Source organism: Balearica regulorum, chromosome 7 (genome assembly GCF_011004875.1).
Source record: "Balearica regulorum gibbericeps isolate bBalReg1 chromosome 7, bBalReg1.pri, whole genome shotgun sequence".
In the NCBI taxonomy this organism is placed as follows: Eukaryota; Metazoa; Chordata; class Aves; order Gruiformes; family Gruidae; genus Balearica; species Balearica regulorum.
The window spans coordinates 41192058-41217649 of record NC_046190.1 but is presented as its reverse complement, the minus strand read 5'-3'; the positions used below and the strand labels follow the sequence as shown (position 1 = coordinate 41217649).

The 25592-nt window shown below is 53.2% G+C and overlaps 2 pseudogenes; one reads left to right on the top strand and one right to left on the bottom strand.

Annotated features, from left to right (window-relative positions):
• Positions 1–1279: 1279 nt before the first annotated feature.
• LOC142602526 (olfactory receptor 14A16-like) lies at positions 1280–2374 on the top strand (annotated as a pseudogene).
• A 9204-nt stretch (positions 2375–11578) lies between these two features.
• On the bottom strand, positions 11579–12673 carry LOC142602525 (olfactory receptor 14A16-like; annotated as a pseudogene).
• Positions 12674–25592: the final 12919 nt, after the last annotated feature.

Here is a 25592-nt window from a genome sequence, read left to right as displayed (position 1 = left end):
ATTAGGACTTGTCGGAGCTTCTCGTGAGCCCTGCGCACACAGAGCCTCCCCTGGGCAGTGCCCTGATGCCAGGAGGGGTCTGCAGAGCATCGCTGAGCACAGGGTGGGTGGGATGAGCTCTGTGAGCACGGAGAGGGAGGTGACATGGGCAAAGAGAAGCAGCGCCAGGGCCAGGGCCAGGCAGCAGAGACATGTGCAGGGAGGGAGAAGGAGCTGCTCCCAGAAATGCCATGGGCGTGGGGATTGGGGTACCTCCGGACGTGCCATGCAGTGCAGACACTTTCCCACAGCAAGCCCCGCGTTTCTGCCACCCAGCACAGACTCTGCCCCCGGGTCGTGGGTTTTCAGGCTGAGTCTTCTCCTTGGCAGCCCAACCCCCAGTGAGGAGAAAGCCCTGAGTGCCTTTCTGTCCCTGTCCTTCCAGCCTTGGCTGGAGCACTGGGGCATTTTGGGGTGTTCCAGCTCCTGTCCTTGCTGCCTTTGTCCCCACCTCACCTGGGCGCTCAGGGCACGTCCGTGTGTGGGGCTGGCAATGAGCTGACCCTCACTCCAGGACACCCCATCTGTCGGACTTGTGACTTTTTCCCTGGGGGTCCTGCTGGCCTGCAGGCTGCCTCCCACAATGGCACCGCTCTCCTATGGACTCCTGTGCCCCAGAGAGGAGCCCCATGGAGAAGACATCTCAGCGCTCAGGCCATGGCGATGCAGCTCATGGTCTGTAGGTGGGCAGCTGCACTGAGCCCCATGTGTCCCTGGCTGGGAGCGGGGAGCTGAGGTCCTCCTTGGGAAGGATGAGAGGAGACAGCAGGCAGGGCTTTGGAGCTGTGCGCTTGCAAACTGGCTGCCTCTGCTCGCAGCAGTGTCCAGTTTCTTTGACGGGGAACATCAGGCTGTGATGGAAGAGCTGCCAGCACAGGGCAGCTGAGACCAGGGCTGATGGAGAGAGCAGCTCTCCCCACTCTGCACTAAGGGAAAGGTGTCACTTGGAGTGCCACAGGAATGTCAGGGATTTCTGCCTCAAAAACTGCTCTGCAGTTTTGGTGAGGTCACTAGAACAAAATGAAGGAACCCAGAGCCCCAGAGCTCTGCTCTGCAGCCAGGTGAAATGGGAGCGACAATGCTGAAAAGCTCGTTCATATCAAGAGTGGATTTAGTCTGAGATCACCCCGTGCTCCTCTTGACGTACTGCTGCAAGGCAGGACTGACCCCTCGAGAGCCCACAGCAGAGCCCCCTCCTCCCAGTGGCACCCTCAGCTAGCACCAAATGGACCTGTCGAAAGGGACCTGCCAAAAGTCTTCCTGAACAGGGAGAGGTCTTGCATGAGAACTGGAATAGGTTTTGCTCAGAGAACTCTGCCCTGACTTCTCACTGCCTTTTCCTCCTTGGACAGGACCCCATGCCCAGAAGCAGCAGATGTCCAACAGCAGCTCCATCACCCAGTTCCTCCTCCTGGCCTTTGCAGACACACGGCAGCTGCAGCTCTTGCACTTCTGGCTCTTCCTGGGCATCTACCTGGCTGCCCTCCTGGGCAACGGCCTCATCATCACCACCACAGCCTGCGACCACCACCTCCACACCCCCATGTACTTCTTCCTCATCAACCTCTCCCTGCTCGACCTGGGGTCCATTTCCATCACTCTCCCTAAATCCATGGCAAATTCCCTCTGGGACACCAGGGCCATCTCCTATGCAGGATGTGCTGCACAGCTCTTTCTGTTTGGCATTTTGGTTGGATCAGAGTTTTCTCTTCTCACCGTCATGGCCTAGGACCGCTACGTTGCCATCTGCCACCCCCTGCACTACGGGACCCTCCTGGGCAGCAGAGCTTGTGTCCACATGGCAGCAGCTGCCTGGGGCAGTGGGCTTCTCCATGCTCTGCTGCACACGGCCAATACATTTTCCATACCCCTCTGCCAGGGCAATGCTGTGGGACAGTTCTTCTGTGAAATCCCCCAGATCCTCAAGCTCTCCTGCTTACACTCCTACCTCAGGGAACTTGGGCTTATTGTGGTCAGTTGCTTTTTAGCATTTGCATGTTTCGTTTTCATTCTTTTCTCCTATGTGCAGATCTTCAGGGCCGTGCTGAGGATGCCCTCAGAGCAGGGACGGCACAAAGCCTTTTCTACGTGCCTCCCTTACCTGGCCGTGGTCTCCCTCTTTGTCAGCACGGGCATGTTTGCCTACCTGAAGCCCCCCTCCATGTCATCTCCACCCCTGGATTTGGTGGTGGCAGTTCTGTACTCGGTGGTGCCTCCAGCAGTGAACCCCCTCATCTACAGCATGAGGAACCAGGAGCTCAAGGAGCCCTTTAGGAAAGTGATTTCATTCTTGCTTCTCAATAATGACAAACTTCCCACCACTCTCCAGAAATGAATCCCAGGGAATTACATTCTGGGCCTTTACTTTTCATTTGGTTTTGGTTTTTTGGGTTTTTTTTCCTTTGGTTGTTTTTTTTAATTATCATTACCATGGTTAGCATTCTCATCATCAGACCTGACTCTCTCAGATCATCACTGTAATGAAATGGGATCTCCCCGGTGAACTGTCTGAAGACTTTTCTTCCAGAGGTCGCAAACAATACCTGAGAGTTCTGGTTTCAGCTGAGATACAGTTAATTTTCTTCCTAGCAGCTGGTACAGTGCTCTGGTTTGCAGTTAGTATATGTACTAAATAATAAGAATAATTTTGATAATGCACTGAAGTTTTTATTTGTTGCTGAGCAGTCAAGGACTTTTCAGCTTCTCATACTGGCCTGCCAACGAGAAGGTACTATTACTACGAATTATTATTATCATTATTGTTATTATTGTCTTCCTTTTCTGTCCTATTAAACTGTCTTTATCTCAACCCATAAGGGTTTTTTTAGGTTTTTTTTCTTTTTGATTCTCTCCCCCATCCCACTTGGGGGGAGCGAGCAAATGGCAGTGTGGTTGTTTTAGCTGCCACCTGGGTTTAACCGCAACGCTGAGGTACATTGCCAAGGCTGTCCCCGCCATGAACTTGCAGATGGTTTCCTCAAAGAGGGGAGCCTGGAGGTGCCTGGAGTAAGAGTAACTCTGGCTCAAGGTAGAGCGCCACAAGTCCTTGCTGTCCTGGTTCTCCAGCAGGCCCGGAAGGTGGCTGAAGAAGGACTGGTGCCCCCAAGGCCCTTAGTGCTGTCGTCTCTCCTGAAGGGTGGCGTGGAGAGGGAGCCTGGGAGCCTGTGTCAGGGCTTGCGCTGCAGGGAGCACGACCCAGCAGCCATGTCAGGTCACTGCTGTCCCCGTGCCCAGCACATGTCCTTCAGACAGTCTCCCCCACCCCGTCTGTTGGCCCAGACCCCCAAAGTCACCCCCAGTCCCGACATTTTGTAGCTTCCCCTTCCAGACCTGGCCATTCAGCATGGTCCAGCTTTGGGCTGCTCTTTCAAATCCATCTCCACTGGGGAGCACCAAGCCCTTCCCAGGCTCACACATGCCCAGAGCCCGGCAGAGCCTGGAGCAGAGCTGCCTGTAAAGCCCTGCGTGGGACACAGTGGAGCCCGGGCAGGGGCTGGGTGCTGGGGAGGGCTGCCAAAGCGGGAGGGTGGCAGGGGGACAGGGCACCGAGGTCTGTCATGCAGACCACACCAGGGAGATAGATGTTTCCCCACCCCGGCGGCCCCTTGCCCTGTGTGGTGCCTGCACAGTTGGGCTGTGGGGCTGCATGTGGGGCAGCGGGACCGGGCTGGTGCAAGAATGGCAATGCAAAGAGGAGGCATGATGGTCCTTGAAGCTCCTGCGCTGCCGGGACATCAAAGCTACCCTCAACCCCCAGCCAGGCAGGGCTGTTGCCATGGTGACCGCAATGACACTGGGACCCCCGGTGACATCAGGGGTGGGAGGGCTGGGGTCTGGTGGGAGATGAGCAGCCCCACTGCAGCCAGAGCAGCTCCCCACAGCCGCGACAGGACTCGCTGCTGCTCAAGGGCTCCGGGGTGTCTTGGGGGCTGCAGCCACTGGCACCGCCTGCCAGGAGCCCCAAGGAACTGACCTCACGGTGCCTCCCCTCCTGTGTCACCGTCCTCTCTCAGGAGCACCACCAGGTGCATTCCTCCCTGCCCGGCTGTGAAGGGGACCTGCTGGAGGTCTTCTCTGCTGAGCCCCATGTCCTCAGCTCTGTCCCAACCTCAGCTCACAGTCATGATCGCAATCCTTCTGCAGTGCGTGTCTCTGCCTGGAGCTGGCCACCACGGCCTGCCTGCGTGGTCCCAGAGGATCCCAGTGAGGTTGAGCTTGGACAGGAGGTTGTGACTGTCCTTGCTCTGAGTAGGTGTGATGTCATCTGGGTGGGCATCATGAAGGGAAGGAAAGGACTGGAGAGAACAAGGACAAGAAGCAGTAAGGAAAATTTCAGATGAGGAGAGGAAAGAAAAAAAGAAAAAAATATACATATTATCTATCTATCTATCTATCTGTCTGTCTGTCTATCTCTCTGTCTGTCTGTCTCAGTCTTGGATACTGCAGGGGTAGACTGAAGACTCATGTTCAGCTCCTTGTCCAACCAAAAACCCAGGTCCTTCTCTGAAAAGCTTGTTTCTGGCTGGTTGGCCCCTGGCATGTCCTGATGAACATTGTGGTTCCTGCCTGGGCATTTCCCCTTGTGGAACTTGATGAGGTTCCTCTCTGCCCGTTTCTCCAGCCTGCTGTGGTCCCTCAGAAGGACAGCACAACCATCTTGGGTATCAGCTGCTCCTCTCCATTTCATATCATCTGCCACCCTGCTGAGGGTGACCTCTTCTCCATCGTCCAGGTCATTAAATCATGAAACAGTGTCAGCCCCAGTGTCGACTGCCCACCTACAGCTGTAGTGAATGGTCTCCAGCTGGATTGTGTACCTCTGGTCACAACCTTCTGAACCCAGTTTTCAGCAAGTTTCCAATCCACCGTGCCTTCTGCTTACCTAGTCCATGCTTCATCAGCATGGACTCATGAATGGGAGTGCTATTGGAGAGTGTCAGAAGCCTTTCTAAGGTCCAGACAGACAACAGCCACTGCTCTCCCTTCATCCACCCACCTCCACCGCCCAATGACATCAGGTAGTGGAAGGCTGTCAGCTTGGTCAGACTGACTTTCCTCTTCATAAACTCCTGTGCAGTCCTCATCCAAGTCATGTTCTTGTTTGTCACTTCTCTAGAGATAGTTGCCAGGACTAGTTGCTCCAGGCACATAGCTGAGGCTGACCAACTACCCCACAGAATTTCGGCTTCTTGTCACCAGTTCTGTCCTTGCTCTTGGGGTTTGTGTCTTCATTGTGGTGTCCTATGTGCAGATCTTCAGGGCCGTGCTGAGGATGCCCTCAGAGCAGGGACGGCACAAAGCCTTTTCCACGTGCCTCCCTCACCTGGCCGTGGTCTCCCTCTTCATCAGCACTGCCTTGTTTTCATACCTGAAGCCCCTCTCTGCCTCCTCCCCATCCCTGGATCTGGTGGTGGCAGTTCTGTACTTGGTGGTGCCTCCAACAGTGAACCCCCTCATCTACAGCATGAGGAACCAGCAGCTCAAGGATGGAAAAGATGAGGGGGAATGGGGGCAAATTACTCCTGGGGACATTCCCATTGAACACAAGAGGAATATTTTTCCCATGAGAATAATCAACCATTGGAATAATCTCCCCAGAAAGTGGTAGATTCCCCAAAACTGGACATTTTTAAGATTCAGATGGATGGGTTACTGAGCCATCTGGTCAAGACAGAGCATTTGCCAAGAACCTTTGGACCAGATGATCCTTGAGGTACTTTCCAACCCACTGGTCTATGATTCTATTATTCTGTGAATATCATCACTGACATGGCAGGGACATCTGGCCACAACTGACCGTGAGTGAGGAAGTGGCTGTATGGCACTGAGCTGTCTGCCAGGGTTACACCACAACACGCGTCCATCAAGGCAGGCTTGGCCATGACTGGTGGAGGAGCGGCCTCAAGGAGGAGGCTTTGGGCATTAGGAGGGATGCCAGAGCAGCCAGTGGTGCTAAACAGGAAGATGGCCAGGAGCACATTGGGCTGCCCTGGGAGGGGTGTGGCCACCCAGGCAAGGGCACTTCTTCTCCAGCTTGACTCCGCACTGGTGTGTGGCCACCTCTGCAGTGGTGTGTCCCAGGGTGGGGGGCTCCCCGTTCTGGAGGGATGGGGAGGAACTGTCATGTGGGCAGAGACAGTCTGCCAAGATAAGGTTAGGGGTCATGTGTGGAGAGGCTGAGAGCTGGGCTGCTTCATCCTGGTGAAGTGGAGGGTGAGGGAAGCATAAGGGTACCTCGAGACAGCTGGAAAATTCCTTTCTGAGGTGATGGCACTATTCTTTTGGTGGTGGGCAAGAGCATGAGAAAGGAAAAGCACGAGAAACTGCAGCTTTGGAGGTGCCGAGTGGAGGTGAGGCTGAAGAACTGTCCTTCTGAGGGCAGTGCTGTGGTGCAAAAAGTGACTCAGAGGGAGTCTGGAGGAGCCCATGGCTTTGTGTTTGAGGGAACATGTGGCGAGGAGGGAGAGACAGCAGTCCAGGTAGGGCCATAGCATGGGGTGAGAAGAAGGTGGGGAAGCGCGTTGGGTGCCTGCAGCCTGCAGGGAAACAGGCAGAGGCGTGGGGCAATGTAGGATGGCCTGTGGTGCCAATGGCCAAGGGTGCTGGCAAGGCTGAAAGGCCCCGATGGAACCGAGGGCTTTGCCCCCTTTGGCTATGGCTGACGTCCCTGCCACAGAGGCCTCAGAGGAGACATGTTGTCCTCATGGCCATGGGGCATCGTTGCCTCCTTGCACCCACCGTGGGGGAGGCCATGAGGTGTCATCCCGTTGTCCTTCCCTTGGCATCCCACTCCCCACATGCCAAGGCAGAGCTCTGAGACACAGGTGAGGGTCAGGATGTCCCTTGCCAGGGGCTGGGGGTCAGCGCTTGGCATTTCTACTTCATCAGACAAAGCCAGGGTGTCCTCAGCATCAGAGCTGCCTGCACTTTGCCTTGCTTTGTCATCATGGCCTCCAATGATTTGCTCTAACGAGTCCCTGGGGAGGCTTTGTCAGTAATGGCCCCCAGTGGGGCCCATTCATGCTTCAAGGTACTTTGGGCTTTACTGCTGACTTGGCCTTCTCCAGAGGTTTCTTCACTCTCCTTTTCTTGGTACCTGAGGTGCATGGACTCAGCAGCAAATACGCCATGGGGCTCATTAAAGTACAGAAAACTCTAACGAGCCATGTCTCTTCCCGTAATTTTCTTCAAGTCCTCAAGCCTTGTCCGACTAATTGGAGAGGTTGTAGCTGAGTACTCAATGATGAAGATTTTAAAGAATATTTCATGCAGGATGATTTTTTTTTGTTTCAAGGCTATTTTCTATCATGTTTCAATTGATAGATGAAGTGATAGCAGCGTTCTTCAATGGATGTTGGTGCAAGCTGTCTCCTAAAGACATCTGGAGAGGCAGGAGAAGCAGTCCCTTGAGATCCAGCACTGTCTGGACAACCTCGCTCCTCCCCAAGGCCACCAGTTCCCTCATCGGCCACCTGGGCCTTGCATCACCTTTCCTCACATCAGGCTTCTCCACTGAGCTCTGCAGCTGGATGGTACAGCTCCTTCACAACAGCTCCCACCTGCTTTCCTTGGAGACCTGGGCTGCACGCAGGCACACAAAGGTTTCTCTTCACTGACAACAAACAACAGTTAAACACGATGCAAGTTAATGAACATGAAATCTCTCTCCTCAGCTGGATGCTGAGTCCAAGCAGCATCTAACGTGGTCCACCTTTCACAAGGCATTTCCGTACAAGAACAGTTTTAAACATGGAGATAACAAAGGATAGGTACAGACACAGTGAAGGTGTTGGCTAAAGAGTTCATGAGAGTTCTGAAAGATGGGGCAAGTTTCTAACTCCCTGAAGGTCCAAGCAGAAACCAGAGAGTTGAGAGGCATCTGAATGGCCAAAGAGGAAGCGGAGGAGGAAACCTGGGAGCAATGGGAAGGGCGTACGTCCAGATAGTCTGCTGCAATGATGTCCTTAGGCATGGCCATTGAACCAGGAGAGGTGGAAACACCTGAGCGATGAGGGAGATGAAAGAATAGACAGAGTAGTGGTAACGCAAGGACAGGGGAAGGTGAATATTTCTTCTGCTGCCATTAGTCCACTTCCAGGAAATTTCCATTCTGTCACGGTGGGAAAACATTGCCAGTTCTTACAAACACTCCAAGGATTCACATGATGAAAATGTGTTTGTACGTTGTTTTAGTGGAAAAAAACCAACCCAAACTACCCTATGTGCCCCTTCCCATGCAGAGCCCAGTTGTCTGAGCATGAAGAGGCAGTGCCACTTTGAGGGGCCCCCGTGTACCTGAGGTGCTGGCCTGGGATTGGCATCTGTCTCAGAGGACCTGTGGGAGACCAGAGACACTTGCAAGCTGCAGGTGGAGGCTGGGCAGGGCTTCCCAGGGCATCTACACTGGTACCAGGTCTCTGTGTCCCTCGACCTGAAGGCATTCATGTCCTACATCCATTCCCAGTTCTGGGAAAAGGCAATCCCCCTCCAAAGACAGAAAAAAAAAACCAAAAACCTGACGAGTGTGTTGACACCTCTCTTTACTTTGGCTCTTTGTCTTCAGAGCTTCTTCCTTTCATTTCCATGCCATCCACTTACATCTGACAGGCCTACAGGCATTAAAACAAGATTATCTGGGGTCTTGCACAGAGCCCCGTGCCCCCAAAACCTTCCCTGCCCAGGACTCCCCAGGCTTTGCACAGAGCGAGCACAGGAGGCTTCATGCCCCATAAACATCTGCAGAACTCCAGTTGGAAATAGGGCCCAGCATCCCCATAGGATCCTCAGAGACCTGAGGTGGAAGGGACCTCAGGCAGCCTGCCCTCCAACCTGTCAGAAACAGCGTCAGACCAAGCTGTTCAAGGCTGATTCAGTGCGAGTTGGAAAACCCCCAAGGACAGAGACTGCACAACCTCTCTGGGTGACCTGTTCCAGCACTTGGCTGAGCTCATGGGGAAAAGTTATTCCTTATGTGCTGGCTGAACCCCTCCTCTTTCACCTTCCTCCCCTTGTCCTTTGTCCTCCCACCATGCACCATGGTGAAGAGACTGGCTCTGGATTCTCCATGTCCTCCTTGTCAGTACTGACAGGCTGGCATGAGTTCCCCATCAGCCTTCCCTTCTGCCAACACGGCTTCACTAAGGGCAAATAGTGCCTGACAAATTTGGTGGCCTGCTATGATGGGGTTACAGCATTGGTGGACAAGGGAAGGGCAACTGACATCATCTACCTGGACTTGTGCAAGGCATTTGACACTGTCCTGCATGACATCCTTGTCTCTACATTAGAGAGACATGGATTCATTGGATGGACCACGCAGTGGATAAGGAATTGGCTGGATGGTCACACTCAAAGAGTTGTGATCAACGGCTCAATGTCCAAGCTCAGAATGGTGATGTGTGGCGTTCCTCACAGGTCGGTGCTGGGACCGGCACTGTTCAACATCTTTGTCGGCGACATGGACAGTGGGATCGGGTGCACCCTCAGCAAGTTTGCCGACGACACCAAGCTGTGTGGTGGGGTTGACGTGCTGGAGGGAAGGGATGCCATCCAGAGGGACCTTGACAGGCTGGACAGGTGGACCCATGTGAACCACATGAAGTTCAGAAAGGCCAAGTGCAAGATCCTGCACGTGGGTCGGCGCAATCCCAAGCACAACTATAGTCTGGGCAAGGAATGGATTGAAAGTACCCAGAGGAGAAGGACTTGGGGGTATTAATTGATGAGAAGCTCAACAGGAGCCGGCAGCATGCGCTTGCAGCCCAGGAAGCCAACCGTGTCCTGGGCTGCATCAAAAGAGGCGTGACCAGCAGGTCAAGGGAGGGGATCCTGCCCCTCTACTCCACTCTTGTGAGACCCCACCTGGATTACTGCGTCCAGCTCTGGGGGGCCCAGTACATGAGATACATTGAGCTCTTGGAGCGAGTCCAGAGGAGGCACCTCTGGACCAACGTCCTGCTCCAAGAAGGGTCAGACCAGATGTTGTGGTTTAAGCCCAGCTGGCAGTTACACACAGCATTGCCCTGGCAGAGGGGTATGGAAAATGTATTGGCCGTGTGCAGCAGAGCATTGAGAGGTCCCAGTGTCATTGCGGTCATCATGGCAACAGCCCTGCCTGGCTGGGGGTTGAGGGTAGCTTTGATGTCCCGGCAGCGCAGGAGCTTCAAGGACCATCATGCCTCCTCTTTGCATTGCCATTCTTGCACCAGCCCGGTCCCGCTGCCCCACATGCAGCCCCACAGCCCAACTGTGCAGGCACCACACAGGGCAAGGGGCCGCCGGGGTGGGGAAACATCTATCTCCCTGGTGTGGTCTGCATGACAGACCTCGGTGCCCTGTCCCCCTGCCACCCTCCCGCTTTGGCAGCCCTCCCCAGCACCCAGCCCCTGCCCGGGCTCCACTGTGTCCCACGCAGGGCTTTACAGGCAGCTCTGCTCCAGGCTCTGCCGGGCTCTGGGCATGTGTGAGCCTGGGAAGGGCTTGGTGCTCCCCAGTGGAGATGGATTTGAAAGAGCAGCCCAAAGCTGGACCATGCTGAATGGCCAGGTCTGGAAGGGGAAGCTACAAAATGTCGGGACTGGGGGTGACTTTGGGGGTCTGGGCCAACAGACGGGGTGGGGGAGACTGTCTGAAGGACATGTGCTGGGCACGGGGACAGCAGTGACCTGACATGGCTGCTGGGTCGTGCTCCCTGCAGCGCAAGCCCTGACACAGGCTCCCAGGCTCCCTCTCCACGCCACCCTTCAGGAGAGACGACAGCACTAAGGGCCTTGGGGGCACCAGTCCTTCTTCAGCCACCTTCCGGGCCTGCTGGAGAACCAGGACAGCAAGGACTTGTGGCGCTCTACCTTGAGCCAGAGTTACTCTTACTCCAGGCACCTCCAGGCTCCCCTCTTTGAGGAAACCATCTGCAAGTTCATGGCGGGGACAGCCTTGGCAATGTACCTCAGCGTTGCGGTTAAACCCAGGTGGCAGCTAAAACAACCACACTGCCATTTGCTCGCTCCCCCCAAGTGGGATGGGGGAGAGAATCAAAAAGAAAAAAAACCTAAAAAACCCTTATGGGTTGAGATAAAGACAGTTTAATAGGACAGAAAAGGAAGACAATAATAACAATAATGATAATAATAATTCGTAGTAATAGTACCTTCTCGTTGGCAGGCCAGTATGAGAAGCTGAAAAGTCCTTGACTGCTCAGCAACAAATAAAAACTTCAGTGCATTATCAAAATTATTCTTATTATTTAGTACATATACTAACTGCAAACCAGAGCACTGTACCAGCTGCTAGGAAGAAAATTAACTGTATCTCAGCTGAAACCAGAACTCTCAGGTATTGTTTGCGACCTCTGGAAGAAAAGTCTTCAGACAGTTCACCGGGGAGATCCCATTTCATTACAGTGATGATCTGAGAGAGTCAGGTCTGATGATGAGAATGCTAACCATGGTAATGATAATTAAAAAAAACAACCAAAGGAAAAAAAACCCAAAAAACCAAAACCAAATGAAAAGTAAAGGCCCAGAATGTAATTCCCTGGGATTCATTTCTGGAGAGTGGTGGGAAGTTTGTCATTATTGAGAAGCAAGAATGAAATCACTTTCCTAAAGGGCTCCTTGAGCTCCTGGTTCCTCATGCTGTAGATGAGGGGGTTCACTGCTGGAGGCACCACCGAGTACAGAACTGCCACCACCAAATCCAGGGGTGGAGATGACATGGAGGGGGGCTTCAGGTAGGCAAACATGGCAGTGCTGACAAAGAGGGAGACCACGGCCAGGTAAGGGAGGCACGTAGAAAAGGCTTTGTGCCGTCCCTGCTCTGAGGGCATCCTCAGCACGGCCCTGAAGATCTGCACATAGGAGAAAAGAATGAAAACGAAACATGCAAATGCTAAAAAGCAACTGACCACAATAAGCCCAAGTTCCCTGAGGTAGGAGTGTAAGCAGGAGAGCTTGAGGATCTGGGGGATTTCACAGAAGAACTGTCCCACAGCATTGCCCTGGCAGAGGGGTATGGAAAATGTATTGGCCGTGTGCAGCAGAGCATGGAGAAGCCCACTGCCCCAGGCAGCTGCTGCCATGTGGACATAAGCTCTGCTGCCCAGGAGGGTCCCGTAGTGCAGGGGGTGGCAGATGGCAACGTAGCGGTCCTAGGCCATGACGGTGAGAAGAGAAAACTCTGATCCAACCAAAAAGCCAAACAGAAAGAGCTGTGCAGCACATCCTGCATAGGAGATGGCCCTGGTGTCCCAGAGGGAATTTGCCATGGATTTAGGGAGAGTGATGGAAATGGACCCCAGGTCGAGCAGGGAGAGGTTGATGAGGAAGAAGTACATGGGGGTGTGTAGGTGGTGGTCGCAGGCTGTGGTGGTGATGATGAGGCCGTTGCCCAGGAGGGCAGCCAGGTAGATGCCCAGGAAGAGCCAGAAGTGCAAGAGCTGCAGCTGCCGTGTGTCTGCAAAGGCCAGGAGGAGGAACTGGGTGATGGAGCTGCTGTTGGACATCTGCTGCTTCTGGGCATGGGGTCCTGTCCAAGGAGGAAAAGGCAGTGAGAAGTCAGGGCAGAGTTCTCTGAGCAAAACCTATTCCAGTTCTCATGCAAGACCTCTCCCTGTTCAGGAAGACTTTTGGCAGGTCCCTTTCGACAGGTCCATTTGGTGCTAGCTGAGGGTGCCACTGGGAGGAGGGGGCTCTGCTGTGGGCTCTCGAGGGGTCAGTCCTGCCTTGCAGCAGTACGTCAAGAGGAGCACGGGGTGATCTCAGACTAAATCCACTCTTGATATGAACGAGCTTTTCAGCATTGTCGCTCCCATTTCACCTGGCTGCAGAGCAGAGCTCTGGGGCTCTGGGTTCCTTCATTTTGTTCTAGTGACCTCACCACAACTGCAGAGCAGTTTTTGAGGCAGAAATCCCTGACATTCCTGTGGCACTCCAAGTGACACCTTTCCCTTAGTGCAGAGTGGGGAGAGCTGCTCTCTCCATCAGCCCTGGTCTCAGCTGCCCTGTGCTGGCAGCTCTTCCATCACAGCCTGATGTTCCCCGTCAAAGAAACTGGACACTGCTGCGAGCAGAGGCAGCCAGTTTGCAAGCGCACAGCTCCAAAGCCCTGCCTGCTGTCTCCTCTCATCCTTCCCAAGGAGGACCTCAGCTCCCCGCTCCCAGCCAGGGACACATGGGGCTCAGTGCAGCTGCCCACCTACAGACCATGAGCTGCATCGCCATGGCCTGAGCGCTGAGATGTCTTCTCCATGGGGCTCCTCTCTGGGGCACAGGAGTCCATAGGAGAGCGGTGCCATTGTGGGAGGCAGCCTGCAGGCCAGCAGGACCCCCAGGGAAAAAGTCACAAGTCCGACAGATGGGGTGTCCTGGAGTGAGGGTCAGCTCATTGCCAGCCCCACACACGGACGTGCCCTGAGCCCCCAGGTGAGGTGGGGACAAAGGCAGCAAGGACAGGAGCTGGAACACCCCAAAATGCCCCAGTGCTCCAGCCAAGGCTGGAAGGACAGGGACAGAAAGGCACTCAGGGCTTTCTCCTCACTGGGGGTTGGGCTGCCAAGGAGAAGACTCAGCCTGAAAACCCACGACCCGGGGGCAGAGTCTGTGCTGGGTGGCAGAAACGCGGGGCTTGCTGTGGGAAAGTGTCTGCACTGCATGGCACGTCCGGAGGTACCCCAATCCCCACGCCCATGGCATTTCTGGGAGCAGCTCCTTCTCCCTCCCTGCACATGTCTCTGCTGCCTGGCCCTGGCCCTGGCGCTGCTTCTCTTTGCCCATGTCACCTCCCTCTCCGTGCTCACAGAGCTCATCCCACCCACCCTGTGCTCAGCGATGCTCTGCAGACCCCTCCTGGCATCAGGGCACTGCCCAGGGGAGGCTCTGTGTGCGCAGGGCTCACGAGAAGCTCCGACAAGTCCTAATGAGAATGGAATTGTCACTGCCTTCTCCAAAGTGGAGACATAAATTCTCATCTCCCACTACCCATCCAGCCCACAAAAGTGGGAAATTCAACACAAAGACGATTTACCTTGCAGGAAAATACATCCCTGCCCCTTAGAGGCAGCAGAGTCCCTGCCCCGGCACACAGCCCCTGGGGCGCAGGGACCCTGCTCGCAAGGACAGCCCTGGGCACCCCTGCCTGCACACCCAGCTTCATACCCCTGCAGCCGTCCACAGCAGAAGGCAGCCCTCATGCCTTGTCCCTCTCATGGGGCAGCAGGGCATCCCTGCTCTGCAGCACGTCCTCCTGCTCTGTGCTGCACAAACTCTCAGAGTCCTCCTGACACAGCACACAACCTGTCAGCTCTACCAGCTGGAGGAGATCCCTCCAGGCACTGAAGCTGCCTTGCCCTGCACCCACAGACTTACCACGTCGAGGGCTGTGAAGAGTTCTCCTCCAGGGAGCTCTCAGCATCCTCCCGCTCCCAGCTGCCTTGACGCTCTCTCGGCGTCGTGTGTCTCCTCTCACTGCCTTCAGACAGTGTTCCCAACCCTGCTGCCCTTTACAGAGGAGCTGCTCCTGGGCAGAGCTCTCTCTGCAGCGATGCAATGTTTCCATAACCCCCCAGCTGTCCCAGGAGTGTGGCCCAGCTGCGCAGCAGAGGAGCAGGTGAAGGCATCATATTCTCTGTCCACTCTAGGCTCTTTCGAGGTGCTCCTGGACCTCCAGGGAATCTACACTGAAAGAGACTGAAATCTGTACTCTGAAGAGACTTCTTTCCCGCAGAGTCATTTCTCCTGATCAAAGCAGAGCTGGGCATGAGAATCACCTCTCCTTGTCTCAGCATTCGACAGGACCCCAGGCAGTGACAGGGAGGGGTCTCCTTTACCCCTGCCGAGGGAAGGGAGGCAGGCGAGTCAATCGAGGCAGCTCAGCCTTGCTTTGCAGCCCTGGCGCTGGCAGGGGACTCAGCTCTCACCTAGGGCTGCCACAAACCCACAGCTGCTCAATACCATGGCCAAATGCAGGCCTGCAGTGCTACAGGAGATGACAGGGCTCTCCAGCACAACTGGCTGCAGCTGGCAGAGACACCACAGGACACACAGGACAGCCGTTCCCCTTCAGAGCAGAGGTATGACAGACCACCCAGGGCCCCTCAGGCACACTCCCTTTCCGTGGGCCAGTGACTGGCTGCCACCGCTGCCTTGAGGCAAGGTCTGTCCCAGCTCCATCTGGGAGATACAGGCAGAGCGTGACTATGAAGCAGGTCACAGTGCTCTCTGTACTCGTATGTATCTACTCCCAAAGTCTGCTGGTTCTACTCTCCTCTATCTTTTATTCATCCCCTGAATGGTACAGTCAAGGAATAGGACAACGATTATCAAGGTGTTCCTGGACCCCAAAATATCCCCTGTGAATGGAGAAAAGGAACATCATGCCCATTTTTAAAAAAAGGTTAAAAAGGAGGACCCTGGGAACTACCACCCAGTCAGCCTCACTTTTGTGCCTGCCAAGATCATGGAGCTAATCTTCCTCCTGGAAGATCTGTCAAAACTTATGGAAGAGAAGGAGGATATTAGAGACAGCTCACCAGGCCTCACCAAGGCTAGATTGTGCCTGACTAACCTCGTGGCCTTCTATGATGGACTGACTGCATCAGTGGGCAAGGGAAGAGCTACAGAATTTCATCTTTCTGGACTTCTGGGAGACCTTTGCTACAGTCCCCTAGAAGTTTTGCAGATCATAGAACCCAAGAACAGCTCAAGTTGGAAGGGATCCATAAGGATCATTGACTCCAACTCCCTGCTCCTCTCAGGACTACGCGAATACTAAACCATATCACTAAGCGCATCTTCCAGACGCTTCTTGAAATCTGACAGGCTTGGTGCCATGACCGCTTCCGTGGGAAATCTATTGCAGCGATCGACCATTCTAATGTCATATCCAAACTTCCCCTGATGCAGCTTCATGCCATTTCCTCGTGTCCTCTCACTGGTCACCAGAGAGAGGAGATCAGCACCTCCCCCTCCACTGCCCCCCTTGAGGAAGTTGGAGACTGAGATGAGGTCACGCCTCAGCCTTCTCTTCGCCAAGCTGAACGAGCCAAGTCACCTCAGCCGCTCCTCGTAAGTCTTGCCCTTGTGACCCCACACCATCTTGGTCACCCTCCCCTGGACACACTCTAATACTTTGATGTCTTTCTTGTACTGAGGTGCCCAAAACTGCACACAGCATTCAAGGTGGGGCCGCACCAGTGCAGTGTAGAGTGGGACAGTCACCCCCCCCTCGACCAGCTCGCTACGCTGTGCTTGGTTGTCCTGCTTTCAGCTGGGATGGAGTTCATTTTCTTCCGAGCAGCTGGTACAGTGCTGTGGTTTGGATTTAGGATGGGAATCACATTGATCACACACCAATGGTTTTAGTTGTTACCATTCGGTCAAGGACTTCTCAGCTTCTCACCCTGGCCTGGCACTGAGAAGGCGGGAGGCACCCAGGAATCTGTGAGGGGACAGTCAGGACGGCTGACCCAAACTGACCAAAGGAGATTCCATAGCACAGGAAGAGGTGTTAGGCATAGTTCAAAGAAAAGGAAAGCCCATTCCTCAGCTGTATATTAGGTCCACGTGAGCTCCTCTGAATTCCAGGTCCAACAGGGAAATAGAAAACACATTTTTTGTGTCAAAGAGAGAGTCCAGAACCCTTCCAAGCACTCCCTGCTTGGACCTCTTGGTCCATATTAGCTCTTTACGCACAGCAAGTGTATTGGGTCTGGCTGAGATGGACTTAATTCTCCCCACAACAGCCCTCATGGTGCTGTGCTGTGTATTGGTAGCTAGCAAACTGTTGATAACACACCAGTGTTTTGGCTACTCCTGAGCAGTGCCAGCACACATCAAGGCTGTCTCTACAACATTTCTTTTTCCCCAGCAGCAGGCTGGGGGTGGGCAAGATCTTGGGAGGGGACACAGCTAGGACAGCTGACCCAAACTGACCAAAGGGATATTCCATACCGTATGGTGTCTGCTCACCAATAAGAAACTGAGAATAGGGGGAGGAACAGGGCGGGGGCATTCGTTGGGTTTTTTTTTACAATGTTTGTCTTCCGGAGTAAGGGGCACGCATACTGAGTCCCTACTTCCCAGGAAGTGGCCGGACATCGCCTGCTGATGGGAAGTAGAGAATAATCTTTGCTTTTCTTGCTTTGCTTCTGCGCACGACTTTTTGCTTTAGCTACATTAAACTGCCTTTATCTTGACCCACGAGTTTGGGGTTGTTTTTTCCATCTTCCTTTCTCCCCTCCCTGCCTTACTGAAAAGGGGAGTGACAGAGTGGCTCTGGTGGGCACCTGGCCGCCAGCCAGGGTCAACCCACCACAGTCCTTTTGGCACCCAAGGTGGGGCTCGACAACGGCAGTTTGGTATTAAGGGTGCTACAGCTATAGTAGTTTTTAAGTTGCAAGCTCCTGTGCAGGTCACGGGGTTTGTTAGCTGTGCTGCTTATCTCTATTTTGCTAAACTTAGGAACATGCTGATACAAACAATGGCTGCTCTGTGCTTTGGCCTAGTGTTGACAATCTTACTGTGCTGGGGGAGCTATCTTGTGGACATGATGGGGGAATACATCTCTCTCTCTACCTGGGTTTGACGTGGATGGTTTCATTATGCAGGCTCCTAAGGTCCTTGTTCACCCTTATGTAAGCTCATTAATATTACTAATTAATACTGCTGGCATATTACGGGTGTTGTGGAGTTTGGTTTTGTCCTGGTTTAAGGGGAGACAACTTTTAAGTGAGGCAATACTGAAACGTGCCCTGAGGCAGCCAGTCCCCGGGTGGCAGGGTGTGTGGAAGGATTTGGGCAGGTTCCTAGGGCGATTATCACCTCCTATAGCCTGGGACTTCACACCTGAACAGGCAAGCAATCCCAGCAAACTGACACGCCACCTGATAGAAGGGTGTCTTGCCTACCCCAATGAAAACCAACAGCTTCTAGCACTGTACTGGGGCCTGGCCTGGGCCTATCGAGCCACAGTGCAGAACTCTCAGAGGACTGTGGTTGAGGAAGGCACCCAAACTGCAGCTGAGGACACCGTGGCTGAGATAGGGACACAAACAGTAACAACTACAGTAATTGCCCCAGTAGTAAAAAAGAAACAGTGGACCAGGAGGTCAACAGGTCCATATCATCGATTAGTAAGGGAAGAGGAAGAAGAGGAGGAGAGGTTTGAGCAGGAAGCTGGTCCTTCAGCAAAGAAGTGGGAGGAAGGAGTGAGAGAAATCAGACAAGAAGCAGAAACTACCCGGTCTCTGACCTCATCCGAACTTCGAGATATGCGGAAAGATTACAGCCGCCAGCCTGGTGAGCGGATTGCTGCCTGGCTGCTTCGATGCTGGGGTAATGGGGCCGACAGTCAGCAATTGGAAGGCAGGGAAGCCCAACAGCTGGGATGCCTAGCTAGAAACCGAGGAATTGAGAGGGGAATTGGAAAAGAGACAGCAATTTGCAGTCTCTGGAGACGGCTGCTTTCAAGTGTGAGGGCAAGATACCCATTCAAGGAAGATCTGGTTAACTGCCCAGGAACGTGGACCACCGCAGATGAAGGCATCCAGTACCTGAGAGAACTAGCGGTGTTGGAAGTCATCTATAGTGATCTAGATGATGAGGAGGTCTCCAAAGATCCAGAGGATGTCCTGTGCACACGGGCCATGTGGAGGAAGGTGATTCAAAGTGCCCCAGCATCGTATTCTAACAGCTTGGCAGCAATGTATTTCCCAGATATGGACACACCAACTGTGGAGAAGGTGTCCGCTTGGCTTCAGAACTTTGAAGAAAACCTCTGTACCTCCTCCTCCCTACGGGCCAGCACGTCGGCTGTCAGAGGTACCCCAAGAAATCAGTCATCTCCTGCGCCGGTCAGAGGGAAAGGGAGCCCCAGGCATATGCCACATGGTACACTCTGGTTTTTCCTGCGTGACCAAGGGGAGGACATGAGGAAGTGGGACAGTGAACCCACCTTTAAGTTGGAAGCCCGTGTTCGTGAACTAAGAGGGAAGACAGCTGTTAAGAAGGGGACACCCAAGAAGGCCGTCAGTGTAGTTGCTACAGAGACACGAGAAGGCAAACAGCGATCTCCCAGATGTAAAACTAAAATCACCTCCCTTGATCCTGGTGAGGGGACATCTGGTCTGTCACCGCGAGGGTCAGACAGGAATACTCTGACCAGGAACAGGAATAGAGGGTCCCTGCCTTCGGCCAGGAGGAGGAAAGGGATGACCGGGTATACTGGACTGTGTGGATTCGATGGCCTGGCACATCAGACCCACAGAAGTATAAGGCTTTGGTAGACACTGGTGCACAGTGTACACTGCTACCATCAGGGTATAGGGGCACAGAACCCATCCGGATCTCTGGAGTGACAGGGGGATGCCAAGAACTGTCCATATTGGAGGCTGAGGTGAGCTTAACAGGGGACAAGGGGGAGAAGCACCCCATTGTGACCGGCCCAGAGGCCCCTTGTATCCTTGACATAGATTACCTCAGGAGAGGGTACTTCAAGGACCCAAAGGGGTACCGATGGGCTTTCGGTGTAGCCACTGTGAACGCAGAGAAGACCAAACAGTTATCTACCCTGTCTGGTCTCTCAGAAGATCTCTTTGTTGTGGGATTGCTGCAAGTTGAAGAACAACAGGTGCCCACTGCTACCAGGACAGCACACCGGCGACAATATTGCACAAATCGAGACTCCCTGGCTCCCACCCATGAGCTGATTCATCACCTGGAGAACCAGGGAGTCATCAGCAAGACTCATTCACCTTTTAATAGTCTCATATAGCCAGTGCAAAAGTCTGATGGAGGGTGGAGGTTAACGGTGGACTATCGTGGCCTGAACGAAGTGACGCCACCACTGAGTGCTGCTGTACCAGACATGTTAGAGCTCCAATATGAATTGGAGCCAAAAGCAGCCAAGTGGTATGCTACAATTGACATCGCCAATGCATTCTTCTCAATTCCTTTGGCAGCCGAATGCAGGCCACAGTTTGCTTTCACTTGGAGAGGTGTTCAATACACCTGGAATCGACTGCCCCAGGCGTGGAAGCATAGTCCTACTATTTGTCATGGACTAATCCAAACTGCACTGGAAAAGGGTGGTGCCCCTGAACATCTACAATACATCGATGACATCATTGTGTGGGGCAATAAGGCAGAAGAAGTATTCAAGAAGGGAAAAAGAGTAATGCAGATTCTTCTGAAAGCTGGTTTCGCCATAAAGAAAAGCAAGGTCAAGGGACCTGCACAAGAGATCCAGTTTTTGGGAATAAAATGGCAGGATGGACGCCGTCATGTGCCTATGGATGTGATTAACAAGATAGCAGCTATGTCTCCACCAGCTAACAAGAAGGAGACACAAGCCTTCCTGGGCCTTGTGGGGTTCTGGAGAATGCATATTCCAGGTTATAGTCAGCTTGTGAGCCCTCTCTATCAAGTAACCCGGAAAAAGAACTATTTTGAATGGGGCCTTGAGCAACAACAAGCCTTTGAGCATATCAAACAGGAAATAGCTCGTGCAGTAGCTCTTGGACCTGTCCGGACAGGACCAGCTGTACAAAATGTACTCTACACTGCACCTGGGAAGCATGGCCTCACCTGGAGCCTCTGGCAGAAAACAGCAGGAGAAACCCGAGGTCGACCATTAGGGTTTTGGAGCCGGGGGTATCGAGGATCAGAAGCCCACTACACCCCAACTGAAAAAGAGATCCTAGCAGCATAGGAAGGGATTCGAGCTGCTTCAGAAGTTGTTGGTACAGAAGCATCTCTCCTCTTGGCACCGCGATTGCCTGTGCTACACTGGATGTTCAAAGGAAACTTTCCCTCTACACATCACGCAACATGGAGTAAGTGGGTAGCACTAATCATGCAGCGAGCTCGACTGGGGAAACCCAACCACCCAGGAATTCTAGAAGAGATTATGGACTGGCCAGAAGGTAGAGATTTTGGAGCACTGCCTGAGGAGGTAGCTCGTGCCCAAGAGGCACCACCATATAATGAGTTACCAGAAGATGAAAGGCGTTATGCTCTGTTTACTGATGGATCCTGTCGTGTTGTAGGAAACCATCGGAAGTGGAAAGCTGCTGTATGGAGTCCCACACGACAAGTCATTGAGGCCACTGAAGGAGAAGGTGAGTCAAGTCAGTTCGCAGAAGTGAAAGCCATTCAGTTAGCCCTAAAGATTGCTGAACGAGAAAAGTGGCCAGTACTCTACCTCTATACTGACTCCTGGGTGGTGGCAAATGCTCTGTGGGGGTGGCTACAGCAGTGGAAGAAGACCAATTGGCAGCACAGGGGTAAACTCATCTGGGCTGCTGCATCGTGGCAGGACATCTCTGCCCAGGTAGAAAACATGGCTGTGAAGGTACGTCATGTAGATGCTCACATACCCAAAAGCTGTGCCACTGAAGAACATAAAAACAATGAACAGGTAGACAAGGCTGCCAAAATTGAAGTAGCTCAAGTGGACCTGGACTGGAAGCGTAAGGGTGAGCTATTTGTAGCTCGATGGGCCCATGAAACATCAGGACATCTAGGGAGAGATGCAACATACAGACGGGCTCGTGATCGAGGGGTGGACCTGACCATGGAGGCCGTCACACAAGTCACTCATGCATGTGAAATATGTGCTGCAATCAAGAGAGCGACACGAGTAAAATCTCCCTGGAATAGAGGGCGGTGGCTGGGTTTTCGATATGGCGAGGCCTGGCAGATTGACTATATTGGGCCACTGCCACGAGCACGCCAAGGCAAGCGCTACATGCTCACCATGGTGGAAGCAACTACTGATTGGCTAGAGACATTTCCTGTAAACCATGCCACTGCCCAAAACACCATCCTAGGCCTTGAAAGGCAAATTTTATGGCGACATGGTACCCCAGAAAGGACTGAATCAGACAATGGGACTCATTTTCGAAATAACGTCATAAGCTCCTGGGCAAAGCAACACGGCATTGAGTGGGTGTATCACATCCCCTATCACCCACAAGCCTCTGGAAAGATCGAGAGATATAATGGACTGTTAAAGACTATGTTGAGGGCATTAGGTAATGGGGCATGGAAGCACTGGGAAACAAATTTAGCAGAAGCCACTTGGCTGATTAATACCAGAGGATCTGCTAACCGTCCTGGTCCTGCCCAAACAAAACCCTACATACTGTGGGGGGGAGACAAGGTCCCTGTAGTACACATGGGAAAGTGGCTGGGGAAGGCGGTGTCGATTGCTCCTCCTATGGGAAAAGGCAAACCCATTCCTGGGATTGTCTTCGCTCAAGGACCTGGGTGTACTTGGTGGGTAATGCGGAAGGATGGGGAGACCCGGTGTGTGCCTCAAGGAGATTTAACCTTGGGGTAAAATAATCTGTAATGTGAGTTGTACTTTCTAGGAAGTAATGTAGAAGGAATGACCCAAACCAACGAAGAGCAAGTTTCGCAAGGAGCCAGATGAATGCAACAACAGCCCAAAGCAAGCTGGTGTTGGTGCTCAACAACTGAACCTGAACACCCATCCTGACAGATTGGGCCCCAGTCATAGCCGGTTCATGAACATCTGGAGGAGCAGAGGAAGCTCATGGAATGGGAGAGTAACATCTATCTGTTAAAGGACTGGAAATAGTAGTTAATAAGAAGTAAATACAATGAAACGGTTATAAAATATATATATATGTATTAAAGTGTGTGGAGCGTGAGCACGACACAAATGGTATGGAATAAGGGGTGGAGATTGTATTGGGTCTGGCTGAGATGGAGTTAATTCTCCCCACAGCAGCCCTCATGGTGCTGTGCTGTGTATTGGTAGCTAGCAAACTGTTGATAACACACCAGTGTTTTGGCTACTCCTGAGCAGTGCCAGCACACATCAAGGCTGTCTTTCCAACATTTCTTTCTCCCCAGCAGCAGGCTGGGGGTGGGCAAGATCTTGGGAGGGGACACAGCTAGGACAGCTGACCCAAACTGACCAAAGGGATATTCCATACCGTATGGCGTCTGCTCACCAATAAGAAACTGAGAATAGGGGGAGGAACAGGGCGGGGGCATTCGTTGGTTTTTTTTTTTACAACGTTTGTCTTCAGGAGTAAGGGGCATGCATACTGAAGCCCTACTTCCCAGGAAGTGGCCGGACATCGCCTGCTGATGGGAAGTAGAGAATAATCTTTGCTTTTCTTGCTTTGCTTCCACGCGCGGCTTTTTGCTTTAGCTACATTAAACTGCCTTTATCTCGACCCACGAGTTTGGGGTTGTTTTTCTCCATGTTCCTTTCTCTCCTCCCTGCCTTGCTGAGGAGGCAAGTGATAGAGTGGCTCTGGTGGGCACCTGGCCCCCAGCCAGGGTCAACCCACCACACACCTCTTCCTGTGGTATGGAATCTCCCTTTGGTCAGTTTGGGTCAGCTGTCCTGGCTGTGTCGCCTCACAGATTCCTGGGTCCCCCCCGCGTTCTCAGTGGCAGGCCAGGGTGAGAAGCTGAGAAGTCCTTGACCGAATGGTAACAACTAAAACCATTGGTGTGTGATCAACATGATTCCCATCTTAAATCCAAACCACAGCACTGTACCAGCTGCTCGGAAGAAAATGAACTCCATCCCAGCTGAAAGCAGGACAACCAAGCACAGCGTAGCGAGCTGGTCGAGGGGGGGTGACTGTCCCACTCTACACTGCACTGGTGTGGCCCCACCTTGAATGCTGTGTGCAGTTTTGGGCACCTCAGTACAAGAAAGACATCAAAGTATTAGAGTGTGTCCAGGGGAGGGTGACCAAGATGGTGTGGGGTCATGAGGGCAAGACTTACGAGGAGCGGCTGAGGTGACTTGGCTCGTTCAGCTTGGCGAAGAGAAGGCTGAGGGGTGACCTCATCTCAGTCTCCAACTTCCTCAAGGGGGGCAGTGGAGGGGGAGGTGCTGATCTCCTCTCTCTGGTGACCAGTGAGAGGACACGAGGAAATGGCATGAAGCGGCATTAGGGGAAGTTTGGATATGACATTAGAATGGTCGATCACTGCAATAGACTTCCCACGGAAGTGGTCACAGCACCAAGCCTGTCAGATTTCAAGAAGCGTCTGGAAGATGCGCTTAATGATATGGTTTAGTATTCGCGTAGTCCTGAGAGGAGCAGGGAGTTGGAGTCAATGATCCTTATGGATCCCTTCCAACTTGAGCTGTTCTTGGGTTCTATGATCTGCAATCTTGGTGAGGGTGCCCTCAATCCCTCTCTGTATATCATTAAGATATTGGTCCCAGTATTGGTCCCAGTACGGAACCTTGAGGGAAACTCCTCGTTCCTGGCTTTCACTTGGACACTGAGCTATTGACTGTCACTCTTTGGAATCAGCCATCCAGCCAGTTCCTTACCCATCAATCCATCAAACCAATACCTCACCAATTTATAGGCAACAACCTTGTAGGGGACGGTAGCAAAGGTCTCCCAGAAGTCCAGAAAGATGAAATTCTGTAGCTCTTCCCTTGCCCACTGATGCAGTCACTCCATCACAGAAGGCCACGAGGTTAGTCAGGCACAATCTAGCCTTGGTGAGGCCTGGTTAGCTGTCTCTAATATCCTCCTTCTCTTCTATAAGTTTTGACAGATCTTCCAGGAGGAAGATTAGCTCCATGATCTTGGCAAGCACAGAAGTGAGGCTGACTGGGTGGTAGTTCCCAGGAGTCTCCTTTTTTCCAAAAATGGGCATGAAATTCCCTTTTTCCATTCACAGGGGACATGCTGTGATCCTGGAACACCCTGATAATCATTGTCCGATTCCCTGGTTGTCCCATCGTTAGACAGGACACCCCAATCCCTCCACAGAATGAGGAAATGATAGTGGAGAGAAGAACCAGGAGCGTTCAGAAGATCTACCAGGGAGTAGAGACACACGAGTGCAGAGCCCGGTGTGACCTGCTTCATAGTCATGTTCTGCCTGTATCTCCCAGATGGAGCTGGGACAGACCTTGCCTCAAGGCAGCGGTGGCAGCCAGTCACTGGCCCACGGAAAGGGAGTGTGCCTGAGAGGCCCTGGGTGGTCTGTCACACCCCTGCTCTGGAGGGGAACGGCTGTCCTGTGTGTCCTGTGGTGTCTCTGCCAGCTGCAGCCAGTTGTGCTGGAGAGCCCTGTCATCTCCTGTAGCACTGCAGGCCTGCATTTGGCCATGGTATTGAGCAGCTGTGGGTTTGTGGCAGCCCTAGGTGAGAGCTGAGTCCCCTGCCAGCGCCAGGGCTGCAAAGCAAGGCTGAGCTGCCTCGAATGACTCATCTGCCTCCCTTCCCTCGGCAGGGGTAAAGGAGACCCCTCCCTGTCACTGCCTAGAGTCCTGTCGAATGCTGAGACAAGGAGAGGTGATTCTCATGCCCAGCTCTGCTGTAAGGAATTATTTCTCCTCAATTAAGGGAGGGAACAGGAGATCTTCCTTCAGCTTGTTTCAGAGCAGGTTCCCCTGGAGCTCCAGGGACACCTGGAGGGAGCCCAGAGGGGACAGAAAAAGTGCCACCTTGGGCTGGTCCTCTGCTGCTGAGCTGGTCCGGGCTCCTGGGATGGAGGGAGCTCATGGCCTGTGGGCAGCGCTGCAGAGAGACAGCTCTGCCCAGG